Source organism: Gorilla gorilla, chromosome 1, assembly GCF_029281585.2.
Source record: "Gorilla gorilla gorilla isolate KB3781 chromosome 1, NHGRI_mGorGor1-v2.1_pri, whole genome shotgun sequence".
Lineage (NCBI taxonomy): Eukaryota > Metazoa > Chordata > Mammalia > Primates > Hominidae > Gorilla > Gorilla gorilla.
Window position 1 is genome coordinate 144401373 of NC_073224.2, and position 17414 is coordinate 144418786.

At 39.2% G+C, this 17414-nt stretch overlaps 1 long non-coding RNA gene across 1 annotated transcript in view; it reads left to right on the forward strand.

Moving 5' to 3' along the window:
- Nucleotides 1-6051, forward strand: part of LOC129529176 (uncharacterized) — a 46504-nt gene extending 40453 nt beyond the window's left edge. The window contains exon 4 of the long non-coding RNA XR_008674630.1: nucleotides 5984-6051. This is a non-coding gene — a long non-coding RNA (uncharacterized lncRNA). The remainder of the gene's footprint in view (nucleotides 1-5983) is intronic.
- The last annotated feature ends 11363 nt before the right edge of the window (nucleotides 6052-17414 follow it).

Genomic DNA, 17414 nt, shown 5'->3' on the forward strand with positions numbered 1-17414 from the left:
ATGGATGGATCTGGAGGCCATGATCCTAAGCAAACCAATGCAGGAACAGAAAACCAAATACCACATGTTCTCACTTACAAGTGGGAGCTAAACACTGAGTACATATGGACACAAAGTAGGGAACAACAGACACTAGGGTCTCTTTGAGGGTGGAGGGTAGGAGGAGGGAGAGGATTGAAAAACTACCTGTTGGGTACTACACTCATTACATGAGTGATTAAATAATCTGTACACCAAAACCCTGTGGCACTTAATTTACCTATATAGCAAAACTGCACATATACCACTGAACCTAACATAAAAGTTTAAAAAATGTGATCACTAAAGACATATATGTGTTTATTAACATTTTCTGAGAACACATTCTAGAACAAGAGGCAAATACTAGTAGTATTTGCTTTCTCTGGACGTAAGTCAGGACACTTTTAAGAAATATGTATTCCTAGCATACTAAGAAAAGTTGCAGAGGAACTCTTTGACAGGAAACACATAAGACCAGCTCCAGTCTTCTATGACCATTGTTAGATTTTTTAAAATAGTATTAGTTTACCTTAGTGTGTGCTATGTAGGGATCATGTTGTAGTTTTAGAAGCCATTGCTTCTTCCTAGATAAATGGCCTTGGGTATTTCACTTTCAGAGATCCTCATCTGAAAATGTGATGACGATGATGATGATGACAACAACGACACCTACATCTATACAAACCCACTTTACAGGAGTAGGAAGGGGCTGGGCTTGAGTACTAGCCAAGGAGCTTTGTTCTAGCATCTAGGTTCTGAGGCTGGTGGGGTCAGGATCAGAATGAGACATATTGGTGACGTAGCAGGATAACAATTTGGTAGTCCTGAAGCAGGTGCCTCTTTGTTTTGTTTAAATATCTGTTCAACATTGTCTACGGGAGATGTTGAAGACTAAGAGGGGAAAGAGCACCTTGGGCTGCAGGCTACCAATTTCTATCTTCCTTCCTTTTCTCAGCAACTTAGCTCTTGCCAGCTATTGCTACTCAATAATTTACCTTGGGTGTCTTGTCACTCTCCCCTCCAAAGTAGCTTATTTGTGTTTTTCTTACATGATATACAGTACTCTCCCTGAGACGAGTTATGGAAATATCATCTTTCTCCATGTTTTTATATTTCCAGGTATAGTTTAGACCACAAGTGTATTTTGATGCTTTGAATTATTGGCACTCCAGTAAATGGCCCTACTGATCTCCCAATTTAAGTGGCATCTGGGTAGGATTTCCTCCCTGGCAACTATCCAGCTGAACTGACCTTCCAATTTAATTTGGTTCTGGGTGGGTTTTCCTGCCAGATCAACCACATAACTGCAGAGTGAAGAGCAGCCAAAGTCTTGGCATTGTGGGTCCAGCTGGGATGAACAATAGCAATTAACAAATTGAAAAGACAAAAGTAGAGTTGAAAGTGAAAGACAATAGTCTTTGATGCTGGGACTGAGGAACTATAATCAAGCAGAAGCAGGTCAGGAAAGAAAGATGTGTGTTGCCATACCTGGGTTTTGGGCAATTGCGATCGATGCTTCAGCAGTGTCCTGGGCTTGTCTGAAATTACTAGTGACTCCAAGGTGAATCATTGCATTAGGGTGACTTAAAGGTTGAAGAAGACATGTTCCAGGGGTGTTGTGGGAACTAAGTAAGATAGAAAGAAAGCAAGCAAAGAAAGGCTCTTGTAATACCTACACCACTGAGCAAATGCTATGATTACTACCTCAACTGTCCTAATTACCGATGTCTCTCAACTCCAATTTGCTCAACACTTGGTCCTCTTACAGAATATAATTAACGAGAGAGAGAGAGAGAGAGATGAACAAGCATCACGGGATTGGGATTCAGACAGAGCTGGATTCCAATCCCATCCTCAAAATCCAAAACTATGAAAACCGTGGAAGACAACCTAGGCAATACCATCCTGGACATAGGAACGAACACAGATTTCATGACAAAGGCCAAAAGCAATGGCAACAAAAGCAAAAATGGACAAGATAGGATATTTTGCATAGCAAAAGAAACTATCAACAGAGTAAACAGACAACCTAGAGAATGGGAGAAAATTTTTGCAAACTATGCATCCAACAAAGGTCTAACATTCACCATCTATAAGAAACTCAAACAAATTCACAAGGGAAAAACAAATAACCCCATTAAAAGGTGGGCAAAGGACATGAACAGACACGTCTCAAAAGAAGACATACATGCTGCCAATAAATACATGAAAAAAAAGCTTAATATCACTGATTATTAGAGAAATGCACATCCAAACCATAATAAGGTACAATCTCATACCAGTCAGAATGGCTATTATTAAAAAGTAAAAAAATAGATGCTGGCGAGGTTGCAGAGAAAAGAGAACCCTTATACACTATTGTTGGGAGAGTAAATTAGTTCAACCATTGTGGAAAGCAGTATGGCGATTCCTCAAAGAGCTAAAAGCAGAATTACCATTAGACCCAGCAATCTCATTACTGAGTATATACCCAGAGGAATACAAATCATTCTACCGTAAAGACACATGCATGCAAATGTTCATTGCAGCACTGTTCAGAATAGCAAAGACATGGAATCAATCCAAATGCCCATCAGTGACAGACTGGAAAAAGAAAATGTGGCATATATACACCATGGAACACTATGTAGCCATAAAAAAAAGAGATCACATCTTTTGCAGGAACATGGGTGGAGTTGGAAAACTATTATCCTTAGCAAACTCATGCAGGAACAGAAAACAAAATACAGCACATTCTTACTTATAAGTAGGAGCTAAATGATAAGAACTTATAAACACAAAGAAGACAACAACAGGCATGGGGGTTTACTTGAGGGAGGGTAAGAGGAGGGAGGAGAGAAAAAAAGATAACTATTGGGTACTGGGCTTAATACCTGGGTGATGAAATAATATGTACAAATCCCCATGACACATCTTTACCTAGGTAACTCACCTTCACATGTACCCCCAAACCTAAAATAAAAGTTAATTTAAAAAAAAATCCCAGCCTCATCATGTATTAAGCTTTGTAAAGTTAATCAATTCACTTAACTCTGAGACTCAATTTTCTATGCTTTAAAGTGGGGATAAATAATAGTAGTTTGAAAGGATGTTCTGAGGTTGAATAGAGCATTCGTAAAGGGCCAGGTACATAGTAGATAGCCGATGAATGGCATTTTTTTATTGTTATTATTTTTATTATTGAGCTGTTAGCTTGGGGCTCTTTAAAGGAGACTCCCTCCTAAGAATTACCTTTCCTTAGCATAAAGGACAATTCTTCAGGGCACTCCAGCCAGAGGAGGAGGTCCTCAATTTAAATTCACTGTTTGTAAAACAATGGATTTAAAACAATCCAAAATAAAGGTATTTTAAAAGTGTTTGGATGATAGCAAGAAAACTCCAGGGTCACCACCATAAAGTATTAAGTTGGGGAAAAAGTAATTGTGGGTTTTGCCATTGAAAGTAATGGCCGAAACCTCAATTACTTTTGCACCAACCTAATAGCTTCCGCTTATCTTGCTGTGTCCTTAGAGGGCAAAAGAAGTGAGAAAAAGGAAAGGAAAAGACTAAAATGTTCAGATAATTTAAGGAATTGTTTTTGTTTTGTTTTTCTCAGTACAACAAGACTTTTCTGTTGAATTAAGATTTTTGGATCTTAAAGTTCTGCATTGCACATCAATGTCTTCAAAGATTAGGGAAAAATATTTGAACTTCCCAGATTGTGTGAACAATTCTGAGAATTTCTGTAGTATGAGGAGAAAAAAAAATCTCAGCAAAGATTCATTCCTTAGAGACTGACTGAAACATGCTGAAAAGTCTGGTTGAAGTCAAGAGACCCCATGCAGTCCAGACACATAGCAGGCTTCCCAGAGAACCTTAGGAGAGCAGGTTTTGAGTCACTTTCCTCTTGGCTGTAACCAGGAGGCTAAAGTACCTATGAGCCAAAGTCTTGGGAAATTTACATCAGGCAAGCAATTCAACAGGTCTTGGCCACACACAGATCCAGCTTCTGTGAAGAGTTAAGCACCAAGGATTCATAGAGACAGCAGCACAGATGTTTTCAGTCTCGGTTTCCTATTGTGTCCACCCACATCCCAACTTCCCGCACCCTCTGCCCAGACCCACAGCCCCTGCCTTTCTACCTTCTCACTATTCACTTGTTCAACCTGTCTCCATTAAGTGTCTCTATGAGCCCCACAGCTGCATCCCTACTCTCATACTCCTCTCTCAGAAAGAACAAATATTTGGATAAATTATGTATAATTTCCCTGCCCCATGCAGCCCTATAGGCTTCATTTACAATAAGTTGAAAAATATGCTTCTCAGAGATTGTACTTCTCTGGGAAAAGAGAGCAGATTGTGCTAAAGACGGTAACCGTGGTCTCCTAAGAACTCCTCATCATATTCCATAGCGCATGGGAAACCAAGGTTACTATTCCATCCTCCACTTGCAGCAGCAAAACAGATGCCTCCCCAGCCCCCAGTGCTAAAAACCTAGAGCACTGTATACCAGGAACAGATTAAAGTGGTAGCTGGAAGCATACCCAAGCCGAGGATTTACAGATGTTCAATAAAACCTGCAGACAGCCCACCGAAATCCCTGCACAGAGCTGCGAGGGCACACATCCAGCTCAGCTGGAAATGGGTCCATAGTGAGGGAAAGAAACAAGAATCATAGCTGCTCCAGATGCATGTTAGTTACAAAGGATGCTGAGGAGCTCAAGCGCATCTTTCAAGAATAGCAACTTTACAATCCATCTCAGGCTTTTTTGAACTTCAGAATTCTCACTTCACCATTAAAAGTGTTCAGTTTAGTCAGAGCGTATAACAGATATCTTGCTGCCAAGAAACAGTAAGATGCACAAGCTGAGACAAGCTTGGTGTGAGGCAGAGAACACAAATACCCCAAAAGCCACTGAGTGGCCAACCAGAGGGCTCGGCACCAAACAGGCCTTCACGTCTTATTAATATTATCCTTCTCTTGATTGCCCTATTTGGACACATTTGTAAAAAGCATTACTCACTCCACCCTTTATTCCCCAAATACAGCAGATGGTTTTAGCGCAGTGTTTCAAATCAGATGTTAGGCAGAGAGACCAAGCTGGAGCCCAGAGCATCTGGATTTTCAAGAAACAGCATGCAGAGCATGTGAGAAAGCTACGAGGGAACAGAGGGGAGAGATTGTTCAGGGTACTTACCGGGCCATTTTTAGCCAGAGGGAAAATAACCCCCAAGTTGTGTAATTATTCTTTCTTTAAAGAAAGGTACAGGCTCACAGAGCAAAGTAAATCTATTTACTAGCTTATTTCAGGAGCTAGACATTTTAGGTAAATTCTTAAAGACACAGACAAAATGCTATCACAATTTTTCTCTCCAATATTTTTTTATTCAGGTGTTGAAAAGAGATTATAAATGAGGATAAAAATAGAAAAACGAGTAATTCAGCTCAATGCAGTATCCATGTGTTTCCAAAACCTAAGTGGGTTGCATTCACAAAACACAAAAGGACATGTTTCTGAAAATTAGACTTTGTCTTGTTTAAAGATTATCAGGTACGGAATTAGTTAAATTGTGAGGAAAAGACACAATTACTTGTTTGTATCAATAACTGAAAAAGATTGAGGAGCCCGAGTGATTTCATAGTGTCCAGTTGCATATTTGTCAGCCTCATTGCATTGCCAGCTTGTTAGTAACAATAACTCAAGATGAGATCTTCAGCAAGCTATTTAATCTTTTCCATGGCTCCAGTTTGCTCATTTGCAAAATGAGAAGGTTGGACCATATTAGCTCTGAGGCCCTTTCTTGCTCTAATATTCTACAGATAGATGAAATGCCACCTAATTAAGTAACTCATGTAAAATATATAATGCAATGTCTTACACATAAGTGGTGAGTAAGTAGTTTATTAATAATAATATAAACTTCTGATATCTGCCACTATTGTTCTAGCAATTATTCTTGAACACTGACTATTTTAATGCAGAGAGAAAAGCAACACTGAACAGCTCCCACCTAGAACTTGACCCAGGTTTGATCCACAGAGGAACAGGGAAAAGCAAGTGCTCACATCCGTCCCATGCTGCTAGGAAGCAGACTACATGACCGATTACCAGCTCTTCTGGCAGCATTTTCTGATTTCACCAACAGTTTCTCCTAGGCATTGTTTGGAATAGGAATATGGACCCATAAATGTTACCTTTTTCCCACTCCTGAAGTATTTTTCTAATCTACCTAGTTATCTGCTGTTCTCGGCCCTTAAAGTTATTTAAAAGTAATACGTATTTGTGGATTTCACATTTTGAGAGATAATAGCTACTTGAAAAGGTCTAAAAAGAAACCAATAGAAATTATAACATAAAACTTGAATATGTAAGTTCCTATTCCCTGCTTCTCTCACTGTATTTCCTTTAGTGAATGGCACTCATTTCATGGTGTGTCCGAGTCAGAAAAGTGAGTTATCCCAGACTTCCATTTTCTAACTTTTTCTTTCTCCTTCCTTCTTCCTTCCCTCATACTTTACCCAATAGTTGTGCAGTGCTTTGCCCAATTATATGCACTTGATGGATATTTGTTGAATCAACACCAGGAACAGCCTCCTACAATTGTATAGTACTATATGTGCCAGGCACTCTTCTAAACATTTCATATGTATTCACTCATGTAATACTGACAACTTCATCATTCCCATTTAACAGATTAGGAAACTGAGGCATAAGAGATTAAGTGACTTGCTCAGAGTCACATGGCTAGTAAAAATGCTTTTTAAAACCAGGCAGTTTGGTTTCAGAGTCCGTGCACTCGACCACTATTCTTTACTGTCTGTTTCTATCTTGGGACATTTAGGTTTAATCTTACCATCAGAGTAAGGTATATTTATTCCAAGCTAAATAAAACAGGCAGTATATTGCTTGTGCTCAGCAATTATTTTCCTTTCTTTGTCCTATAGATATTATTGCTCTTTTTAAATTTGTTTTACCTTCCCAATTTAACAGTGTGTCTTGGAGCTCTAGAGTGACCAGGACAACACTCCAAAGTAGTATAAAGCAACTCTTTCATTCCTCTCTAGTCGACTAAGGGCACCCCCATTCCCTGCCTGCACACAAGTCAATAAGATGGGAAGCAACAGGAGGGAATAATTGAAGGGTAAATTGAGGGCAACATAGAGTTGATTGAATAACCACTGTGAAGATTCAGAAGTCTGTAAGCAGGGTGTTAGGTGATCCATGCTGTGTTTTAGGAAGGAAAATTTGTCAACACTGCATGGGACAGACTGGTATGGGGATGGACTGGGATATCACCTTGTCAACTCTGCCCCTAAGTGCTGCCTAGACATCAGGAGGGCCTCACGCTGAGCAGCGGGGACAGGGATGTTGAGACGGAGTCCAGAGATACTTTGGAGGTAAAATTGGCCTTTGTGCCTGATTAGATGGAGAGGGTGAAGGAGAAAGGAGACAAAAGCACCCTCAGAGCATGTGGACAGAGATACAGGGAGAATGGTAACATTTATAGTTATAAATGTGCACCGGTTATAGTGGTAAACAAGACAGAAATAGGCCTTGCCTTCCTGAAGCTTATAGTCTGGTGGAGACACATAATAAAAAAGCAAAGCTAATAATATCTGTCAAGTTCTACAAAAGAAACCCAGACATAGAGTATGAAGGGGAGAAGAAGAAAGCATGTCTCCTTGGAGGTAGGAAAATAAGCAGTAGAGTATTTTGTCACAGGAGTCAAGAAAGCAGTGAATTTCAACGAGAAAGGGATGTTCAAGATCAAACATTAGGAGGTCATGTGAGTTAGCATGAGACGGCTATTAATGGCTTGGGAAAGCAGAATCTGTAAAGCAGTTGAGGTAGAAATCGTGGGCCACTGGTTGAAAAGGAAGTGAGGCACAAGGAAGCTGTGAAAATCAACCCATACCAACCCTTTTGAAAGTTTGGAAGGTAAGAAAGTTGTCAGATTCAAAATGGAGTCACTTGTGTCAAACCCTGGCAAAATGAAGAGGGAGCTCTCACACATGATTTGCCTGATAACAGGAACTATTATCAGGCAATACTGCAGCTTACTACATGAGTCACCCAAGGACAGCTAGCAGTACAAGGACAGCTAGTGGCTGATACAAGAACAATTGCCTGACACACTGTCTCACAGGCCTAATCCAAAACCACAAGGGCCTGACTAGAAGTCCAATATTCTAAGTCCTACCTAGCAAACACCAACCCTCGCTGATCAAAACTCACCAGCCCTTAGAAGATACTGCCAGCACCAATGGACTTTCCTTCAAATCAACTTGTATAACCTCTTCTTTCCCCCTAAAAACTCTAACCATTTTCCTTTGTTCTTCCAGACATACTAGAGGCCACCCTGTTCCGTACGTATGTCCCAGATTATAATCCTACTTCTCGCATATTATTCTTAAACAAAACCTTTTCATTTGGAGATTTGTCTCTATCTATTTTTTATGTTGGCAAAGAGAAGGAAAGAAATAGGAGGTTAGCTTGAAAGGGAAGCAGGTTTAAGAGGGCTTTTCTAAAGATAAGGCAAAGTTAACTTCTTTGTGGATTAAGGGGGAGAAGTTCTTGTAGGCAGAAGCTGAAGATTCAGGAGAGAAAATACACAGCTGAAAGAGAAAGCACAAAAGAAAGAGAAGAGAGTTTTAACAGCAGAGATGTATGAGTGAGCTATGGAAGACAGAAATAAGAAGGCTTCATCCAGAAGAGAGCATGTATCACTTGGGGCAAGAAAGGGAAAATAATGAGGTGCCCTTTTCTAAATATTGAATAAGGTCAGGAAGCTGCTCAGGAAATATTTTCACCTCCAAGTGTGAGGCTGCATCTGAGAGGCACCACCACTGTTTACAAAGAGAGACCTGCATACTAGGAGAGGATCCTGAAATAGTCTGTTATTACGAATTCAATACACAGACAGTATTTGCAAAGTCACACCAGCATTTACCTCAAGAAATCAATAAAAAGTATTAAGTGGCTCTGATTTTCCTTTTACTATCAGAAACAGGAAAAATCTAGTAAGCTGTTTGGATAGACATCACTTAAATCAATTACCTACAAATAATTGAATTTATTTTCAAGTACAACAAAATAGGAAAATCATTTTAATTGCTTCTTTTAAATGGATATGCTTCTATAGTAAATAGTGCATAAGCAGGAGGGAAAGAAAAGCAAAAGGCAATTACATTTATTGCACACATACTATGTTCCAAGTATCTCGGACTAGCTGTAAGATACCTTTTCTCACTTAATTCTAATACCTGATAAAGCAGACATTATCACCTTTTTATAGATGGAACTGGGGCTCAAATATGTTAAAGAGCCCTTCTTCTGAATGTTCTTCCTTTCATACAACTACCTAGCATGTTCATGTCTAGATGCTGGCTTGGCACCAAACTCTAGAGCCCTGGGTTTGGCACCCCTGCCACCATGGAAGCCCTGGGCACTAACAATCCTATCCCCCAGATTTATTGTCAGAGGACCTTGGCCTGTCATCATTTCGTTCACAGCCATTTGCAGCAGATAGGATCTCAGATGCTTTCTCGCCCACCATCTTTCTAGCAGCTCCCCAGCCCTTAGTCCCTGCTGAAGAGGCAGTTCCAAGTGGTTTGATGGGACCCCTCTGCCCTGTAGTCACATCTCAGTGGATGTCCCAGGGTGAAAAACTGACCCAAGGCCAAGTGCCAGCCAACCATTCTCTAATAAGAAGCCAACTAAGACACATAGAATGCACCACTTTGCGATGGGCTCTAGAACTAAAACCCAGGCAGGTTTGGAGTTGGAGCTAATACCAAACCAAAGCTACGCAAAAGCTCTAATGTGGGCCCTGAGAGAAGAAAGAAAGAATAGAGAGAAGAAGCTGAACTGCAAAGAGGAGCATGGAACAGAAACACGGAAAATCAGAGGTAAGAAACCACATGGCCCTGGGGAAAGACAGAACATCTCCATTCCTGACTCCTGTCCCTTTGGGGCCCACCTATACTTAATATAGGACCCTCTTTGCATGACGTATTGTCTAATGTAGCCTTGTAACAAACCATATTTTTGAGACAGTGTCTACTACTTGCAATCAAAGTTGTTGACTAATCATTCATTGAGCACAAATCAATGTATTAATAATACACTAACTAACATCTAGTGCTTTACATTTTAACTGTTGTGCACTTATTAATTCATTTGATCCAAACAACAGTGTTATATTATTCTCGTTTTACAGGTAAAGAAATAGTGGTATAAAAAGTTAAAATTTAAATGTCTTCAAAACGCCACTACAAATTCATTCCCTAGAATCCTACTTCTACTTCCACCCCCAAATAAACTCTACTTTGCCTGTGTTTCAACTAGAGTAAACTCAGGTCTTAAATCCAAGAGGGTTTTCTAACCAATTTAATTGATGGGATGAGAGTAATTCATCTCTTTTTCAACTGTAGAAACGAGTTAAAAATAGCTTCAGAAAACAAAATTTATTCCTGAACCAAAAATTAAAACTTAATAATGTGCAACCAAATTGCATTGAGCTTTTATCACATTTTGCCCTTGCTGAACATTTTTGGCTTCAGCAGCTGCTCCATGAAATGTAACTGTCACTACAGTGAATAAATAAGCAACTATTGCTGTCATACAGCTGCCCCTTGTAACAGCATTAGGGGAAAGCCTTTAGTGGAACCACAGGCCGGAAGAGAGCTGCATTCTTGCTGAATACGGATAGGATTTCATGCAGTCTACAGAAATTCCCCTTAGACTATAGTACATGTAGAAGGGCAAATGTGCTTCAGAGTGGACGTCTGCTATTTAGCCTACCCAGAAGGCTTTCCTTCTTCTGGGAATTTTTCCAAACCTAACTCCACTCTGGCTATGTGATTCCTGTGGAGGAATTGCCATTTTTCTATACAATGCTGCCGTGCTGACCACAGCCAGTTGGTCCAAGCCAGGCCAACCAGAGTCTTTTCTCAAGGTGTTGCCCACTGGAACAAAGAAAGAGAATCAGTGTCTAGAAACAAAAGATTTAAAATGTACAACTTGGGAGCTATCAGTAGGCCATGTTCTCTGCCGCACAGAAGAAAGCAGCCTTCAAAGAGAATGAAGCCAATACAGAGAAATGAAAGCATTTGAATCCCTGATTGCAGCTGTGTCTGGGCTCAACTGTATCACTGTCCTCCCTGTATTTGATTGCTCAGTCCTTTCCTGGATTATCTAGGCCAATAAAACCCTTTTGTCTAAATTGTTTTGATTTTGGTTTCTGTTATTTTCATCTAAAAGTCCTATACAATCTTATCATTTATTCTCAATTTTTTGGGCCATTTGTAAGAGAGGCACACTTTCAGTTTTGCACAGAAACTTGGGTAGTCAAAATATATCTCTTCTCTTCCTATTGTCTTTCGTCTGACCAACATTTGACTACTACCCAGATTAGCCTCCCAGCTCCATTTTTGCAAGTACCTTGGAATCAGAGCCACTACACTGTAGAACCTTAGGAATGCCATTTACATATGTGAATCCCATCCCCTGGAGTTGCACAACATGTAGTCATATTCGGCAGCCCTGTTGATAATTATTCAGGATTGTTTTATGCTGAGGAGAGCTGGACTGGCTTGTTCACTTAGCGATGTTAGCTTATAGTTTATGGAGAGAAAAACGGTAGATGTGGTCCCCAAATGAACCAGCGTGATATATAAGAAAGGAAAGTTATGTTCCATGACTCACTGATTCTGTAGCAAGGGCCAGCCACGTCAAACATCGAGTATTATCAGCAAAAAAGTGCTGGCAAGGCCTGTGGGAGAATTAAGTGCACTGAAGGCTGGAAAAAGCCAAAGCAAAGTTCAATGGGTCATTCAGGCCCTCATCCCCTGGTCAATAATACTAATGGAAGGGAGTCTTTGTCTTTATTCTCTGATTCTGCTCATTAGCAGTAGTCTATACAACATTCCAGACATATCCCAATGCCGGAGCCCTCCGCCCACACCGCATTTACTGCAGTCTGTCCAAGTGGAAGGGTAACGTGGGCCCAGAATACCCACTACCAAGTCTCAGATCACACCTCAGTAAAAGGTCATTGTTGAAGTCTATCACACCAGGACTCATGCCAGGACCTTCCCAGGAAGGGCTTGGAAGAGCTGTTGCTATAGCCCTTGCCTGTATCAAACAGAGCGTGCTCAGGAATTAGGGAAAACTGAACCATCATGTGGAAGTGATAGAAAGAGGGGTAGGGATCAGGGTTTTATACGGGGATACCCCATGCAGGGAAGCACACATTCTCTTTCTACAGGACTCCTCTCAAGCAAAGTCTTCTTTCTATCCTTAATGCCCCATTCTAGCTCAATTCAGTGGTTCTCACATTCAGGGAGAAAAAAAAAATCTCTAAAGCCTTGTATTCAAAGTGTGGCCACAGACCAGTTGCATCATTGCACTTGAGAACTAGTTAGAAATATAGAATCTTGCTTCACCCAAACCTACTGAATCAGCACCTGCATTGTTAAAAGATGCCCACGTGATGCACATAGAGATTACAGTTGAAGAAGCACTGACTTGGCATATTTACCAAAAATATAAAATCCCAGGCATTGCCTCTAAAGATTCTGATTTTTCATATCTAAGGATGGGCTCAGGAATCTACACTTTCACCAAGCACATTTGGCAATTTTTAACCAGGAGGTTCCTGGACCATACTTTGCAAACTACTGGTTTATTTTATTCCAAAACCAAAATTCCCCTCAATACTTGTTAAAACAATTTCTTTTTTAAATTATAGATTCGGGGGTACATGTGCAGGTTTGTCACATGGGTATATTACATAATTCTGGGGTTTGAGCTTCTAGTGAACCTATCACCCAAATAGTGAACACAGTACCCAATAGGTAGTTTTCAACCCTTGCTCCCCTCCCTCCCTTAATTAAAGCAATTTCTTATTTTTCTAGAGTCTTTGAGGTAGTAAGGGAAAGAAACACAGAAAGGCATAGTTCCATTATTTCATAGGAAGCTAATGGTCAAAGCAAAACAATCATCAACTTCTAATTCTGCATTTCCACCATTGGATATGTTCTCCTTCGGCACTAGAGCCAACGTCGAAATGAGCAGATGGAATGACCAAGAAACAGGGAGCCAGAAATGGAGGAAAATGGTACAAAGTGGGGCAAACACGTGGAGCAAACATGGGGAGGCAGAAGTAAAACAAATCAGAGCATTGCCACAGCGTCTCTTTATGTTTGTTGCTGAGAATTCTAATTCAAGCAATATAAGAAGGACTTATCTAAAAGAACCTTAAAACTCTCCTGAAAGACTTAGAAGAAGATTTGAATAAGCAGAAAGCACATATTATTCTTGGATAGGAAGGCAGCATTATAAAGATATCAGTTTCTCCTAAGTTATCCTGGAAATAAATATATTTCTTCAAGTTGGCAAAATGGTACTTAAGTTCATCTGGAAAAATAAATACGTGAGAATAGTCAGAGGAGAACTAAGGGATTATAACTGTACTAGATACGAAAGCATAATATAAAGCTATTGTAATTAAAAAGTTTGCCACTGATGCAAGTATAATCAGATCCTAATAAATATAGATATCTGGTATATTATAAGGAAAATCATAAATAATGTATTAAATAAGTATATTTTTGAAAAAAAAATAAATAAATATTGAGGAAGTATTTAATAGTGTTGGACCAGTTAAATAATCATTAGCAAAAATAAGTTGCTGCTAATACAGCAATTCATTGCAGATGGAACAAAAATTCAAAGAAAGCACCAAAATACTAAAATAATAGGTGAATAGGTTTTCATTATTAACCAAGAATGGGAAAAGCCTTTCTAAACATGAAAAACAAAATATTAGCCATAAAGAAAGAGGTTGCTAAATTTGAATACTTAAAATCAAAACATTCTTTTTAACAAAAGTCAAAGTAGAAATTTTTAAATTGGAAAAAAATTGCAACACATGAAACAGAGGAATATCAATATGAAAAAGAGAATAACTCATGGGGAAAGAACATAAGCCAGCAATTTATATTAAAACAAATATAAATAGCCTGTAAATATGTGAAAAGATAGTCAATATCACTCATAATAAATGCAAATTAAAACAAAAAAGTATACCATTGTTTACAGATTAGCAATGACTTGAATAATTTCATAATACAGTACCTAATCTTGAATCTTATGCATTGTCAGTGAGACTACAAATTTTAAAAACTCTGGGGCAACTTTGACAATATTAACTCAAGTGAGAAATGCTATGCCCTTTGATTAATGGAGTCAATGTATATGGATTTATCCAAACAAAAATATTTGATTATGGGTGTAAAGGTATCTGTAGAAGGATATTTTGTAATGGTAAAAATCTGAAGACAACCTTCAGCAGGAGTTAGGTAAATGCTTATGGCACATCCATACCATAAACTATTATGCCAGCCACGAGGAAGAACAAGGTGGATCTACATGTACTTTTATTATTATTATTATTATTATTATACTTTAAGTTCTGGGGTACATTGCAGAACATTCAGTTTTGTTACATAGGTATACATGTGCCATGGTGGTTTGCTGCACCCATCAACCCATCATCTACGTTAGGTATTTCTCCTAATGCTATCCCTCCCCTAGCCTCCCACCCTCTGACAGGCCCCATGTTCTCACTCATAACTGGGAGCTGAACAATGAGAACACATGGATCTACATGTACTTCTATGGAAAATGACTAAGAAACATAAATGGGCAGGGATTACAAGCATGACATCTGGAAATGGACATCCCCAGTTTACAAACAGCTCCTCAACTAATAAACTACATGAACTTAGATCCTTACCTTCTCTGTGCCTCAGTTTCAGTTTCCCCATATTTAAAATGGGAATAGTAACAGTATGTACTTCATAGGGTTGTTGTGAGGACTAAATAAAGTGGTCTTATAAAGCATTTAGCACAGTGCCGGACTCATAATAGGCACTACGCACAGAGATTATCACAGTGCTTCTCTTTGGGAAATGGAGATGAGTTTGGAGCTTGCATAGGACTTTTATTTCATACTTTTCTACACTGTTTGGTTTTCAACTTAAATATATTACTACTTTTATAATAAAAAATTCTCAGTTTAAACTTAAAGAATCCTATCAGAAACTTATTTTAAAAGACTATCCCATGAGCATTTCAATATTTGACATATTCTTAAAGTTAAATTCTCTTCAAAATAAATGTCTATAGTCTTTCCTCAAAGAATAAAACTAAATGGCAGCTCTCCAGCATCCGTAAATCTCACACTACCCATCCAGACAGGAGGGCTGAATTTGCCTGGTGAAGGATAACAGCATTGAGTCGTGAGGCTTTAGTTGACTTATTTGTTGTTATAATAAACCATTATTCATTCATTCTCCAAAGTATATAAGACAGACTGACCTTGGCAGCATTTTTTAGGAGTGAGAAGACTATAAGCCAAATATCTAATCATCAGAATCAAAATCTGATTTCTAGATCATCAGAAAAATCGGCCTCTTCTGCTGCCAAATGATCCTCCTGCTGACAACATTTTCAGTCAATCAGAATATAATCCTATCATGGGCAGTGAGCGAGTGTGAGGATTGCATTTTGTTTCATAGCTGGTCTAAACATGATTACTGCTTTCATCACACAGCCATATCATCAAGTCAATAAGGATTTTCTATACTGACTTTTCATGTTGCACAGACTGTATTGAGGAACTTGAGTAATTCCAATTTGCTGCACAAAACCCAGCTCTGCAAAGAATAGATTGGTACCTGTTCACCTTGGCTTGTTCAGGATAAGCCCATGATACTACTCCCTAGCTCATGAGTACATTTCTTTTATTCCAAATATATATATTAAAAAAAAACTCATAAACTCTAATTCTACTTCTAAAATAAACTTTTAAGACACATATATTATTCAAGCCATGGATGCTATGAAAACCACAGTACCCCATTCCATTCTTTGTACATCTTTACATTCCTTTAAATCATACAAGTCTCCGTTTTGAATCCAGAGTCACTAGGCACAGTAACTACTAGCCCACCAGAGTCATATAGACAGAAACCAGCACATTCAACTACTAAAATATGCTTCCAAACTCAAAATTTAGCTTAGTCCCAGCAAGACATGGAACAATCACTTTCTGCCCAAACCTTTATGGCCCTAGATTTGGCTATGAAGAGATACTACAACAATGCAGGAAAATATTTCCTTGAAAAGTCTTGTAGTTTGTTATGGAAGGTAGAAAAAGTCTTAAACACTTCCAGAACAACAAGAAGAGGTTTACGTCATAGTTGTCTTTGCAAAACTAGGTAACCATTTACTTATACAAGGAAAAAATGTCTGGAAAAGAAAAAAAAAAATAAACGGATCAGGTGCCATCTCAGGAACTTTCCTCCTAACACCAATTTTTCCCTTGCTCTAAGAAATAGATAAATATCCCCAGGAAGCGTGAAAATTCTCCATAACGAATAACATAAACAACAATCTCCTCTTGATTCCGTTTCTGTCCAGCTATTGCTCTCATTTCACAGCAAAATGTCTGGAAAGCTATCGATGGTCATCATATCCATTTCCTCACTTCCCAATCTCTCTTCTTCCTACCTTAATCAGATTTCTGTTCCCACCATTGCACAGTGACTGCTCTTTTCAAGGTCACCAGTAAACTCCACATTGCCAAACATGGTGATCATTTTTCTGACCTCATCCAACTCAACTTCTCAACCACCACCTCACTAAAATAAGCTCTTCTTTTGTCATTTATGACACCACATGATATGATTTGGCTCTGTGTCCCTACCCAAATCTCATCTCGAATTGTAATCCCCACGTGTCAAGGGAGGAACTTGGTGAGAGGTGATTGGATCATGGGGGCAGTTTCCCCCATGCTATTCTGGTGATAATGAGTCAGTTATCACGATATCTGATGATTTTATAAGGGTCTCTTCCCCTTTCACTCTCTCTCCCTTCTTCTGCCATGTAAGATGTGCCTGCTTCCCCTTCCACCATGATTATAAGTTTCCTGAGGCCTCTCCAACAATTCAGAACTGTGAGTCAATTAAGCCTATTTCCTTTATAAGTTACCCATTCCCGGGCAGTTCTTCATAGTAGTGTGAGAACAGACTAATACACCACAATATCCTGGTTTTCCTACAAACCACAGATGTCTCCTTTTTGATCTCTTTTGCCAGCTAATCATCCTCAGCTTCCCGTCTAAACCCTGGCATGTCCCACACTGGGTCTAAAGACTCCTCCTTTCTATCTTTCCTCACTCACTTGGGATGTCATCCGGTTTCATGGCTTCAAATGCCATCTATAGACTGATGACTTCCAAGGGAGACCTCCAGTACAAATTTCACCCTTAAACCTTAGTTGGCTGTCCAACTGCCTAGTTGGCATTTCTACATGAAGGTCTAATCAAAATCTCAAATACAACGT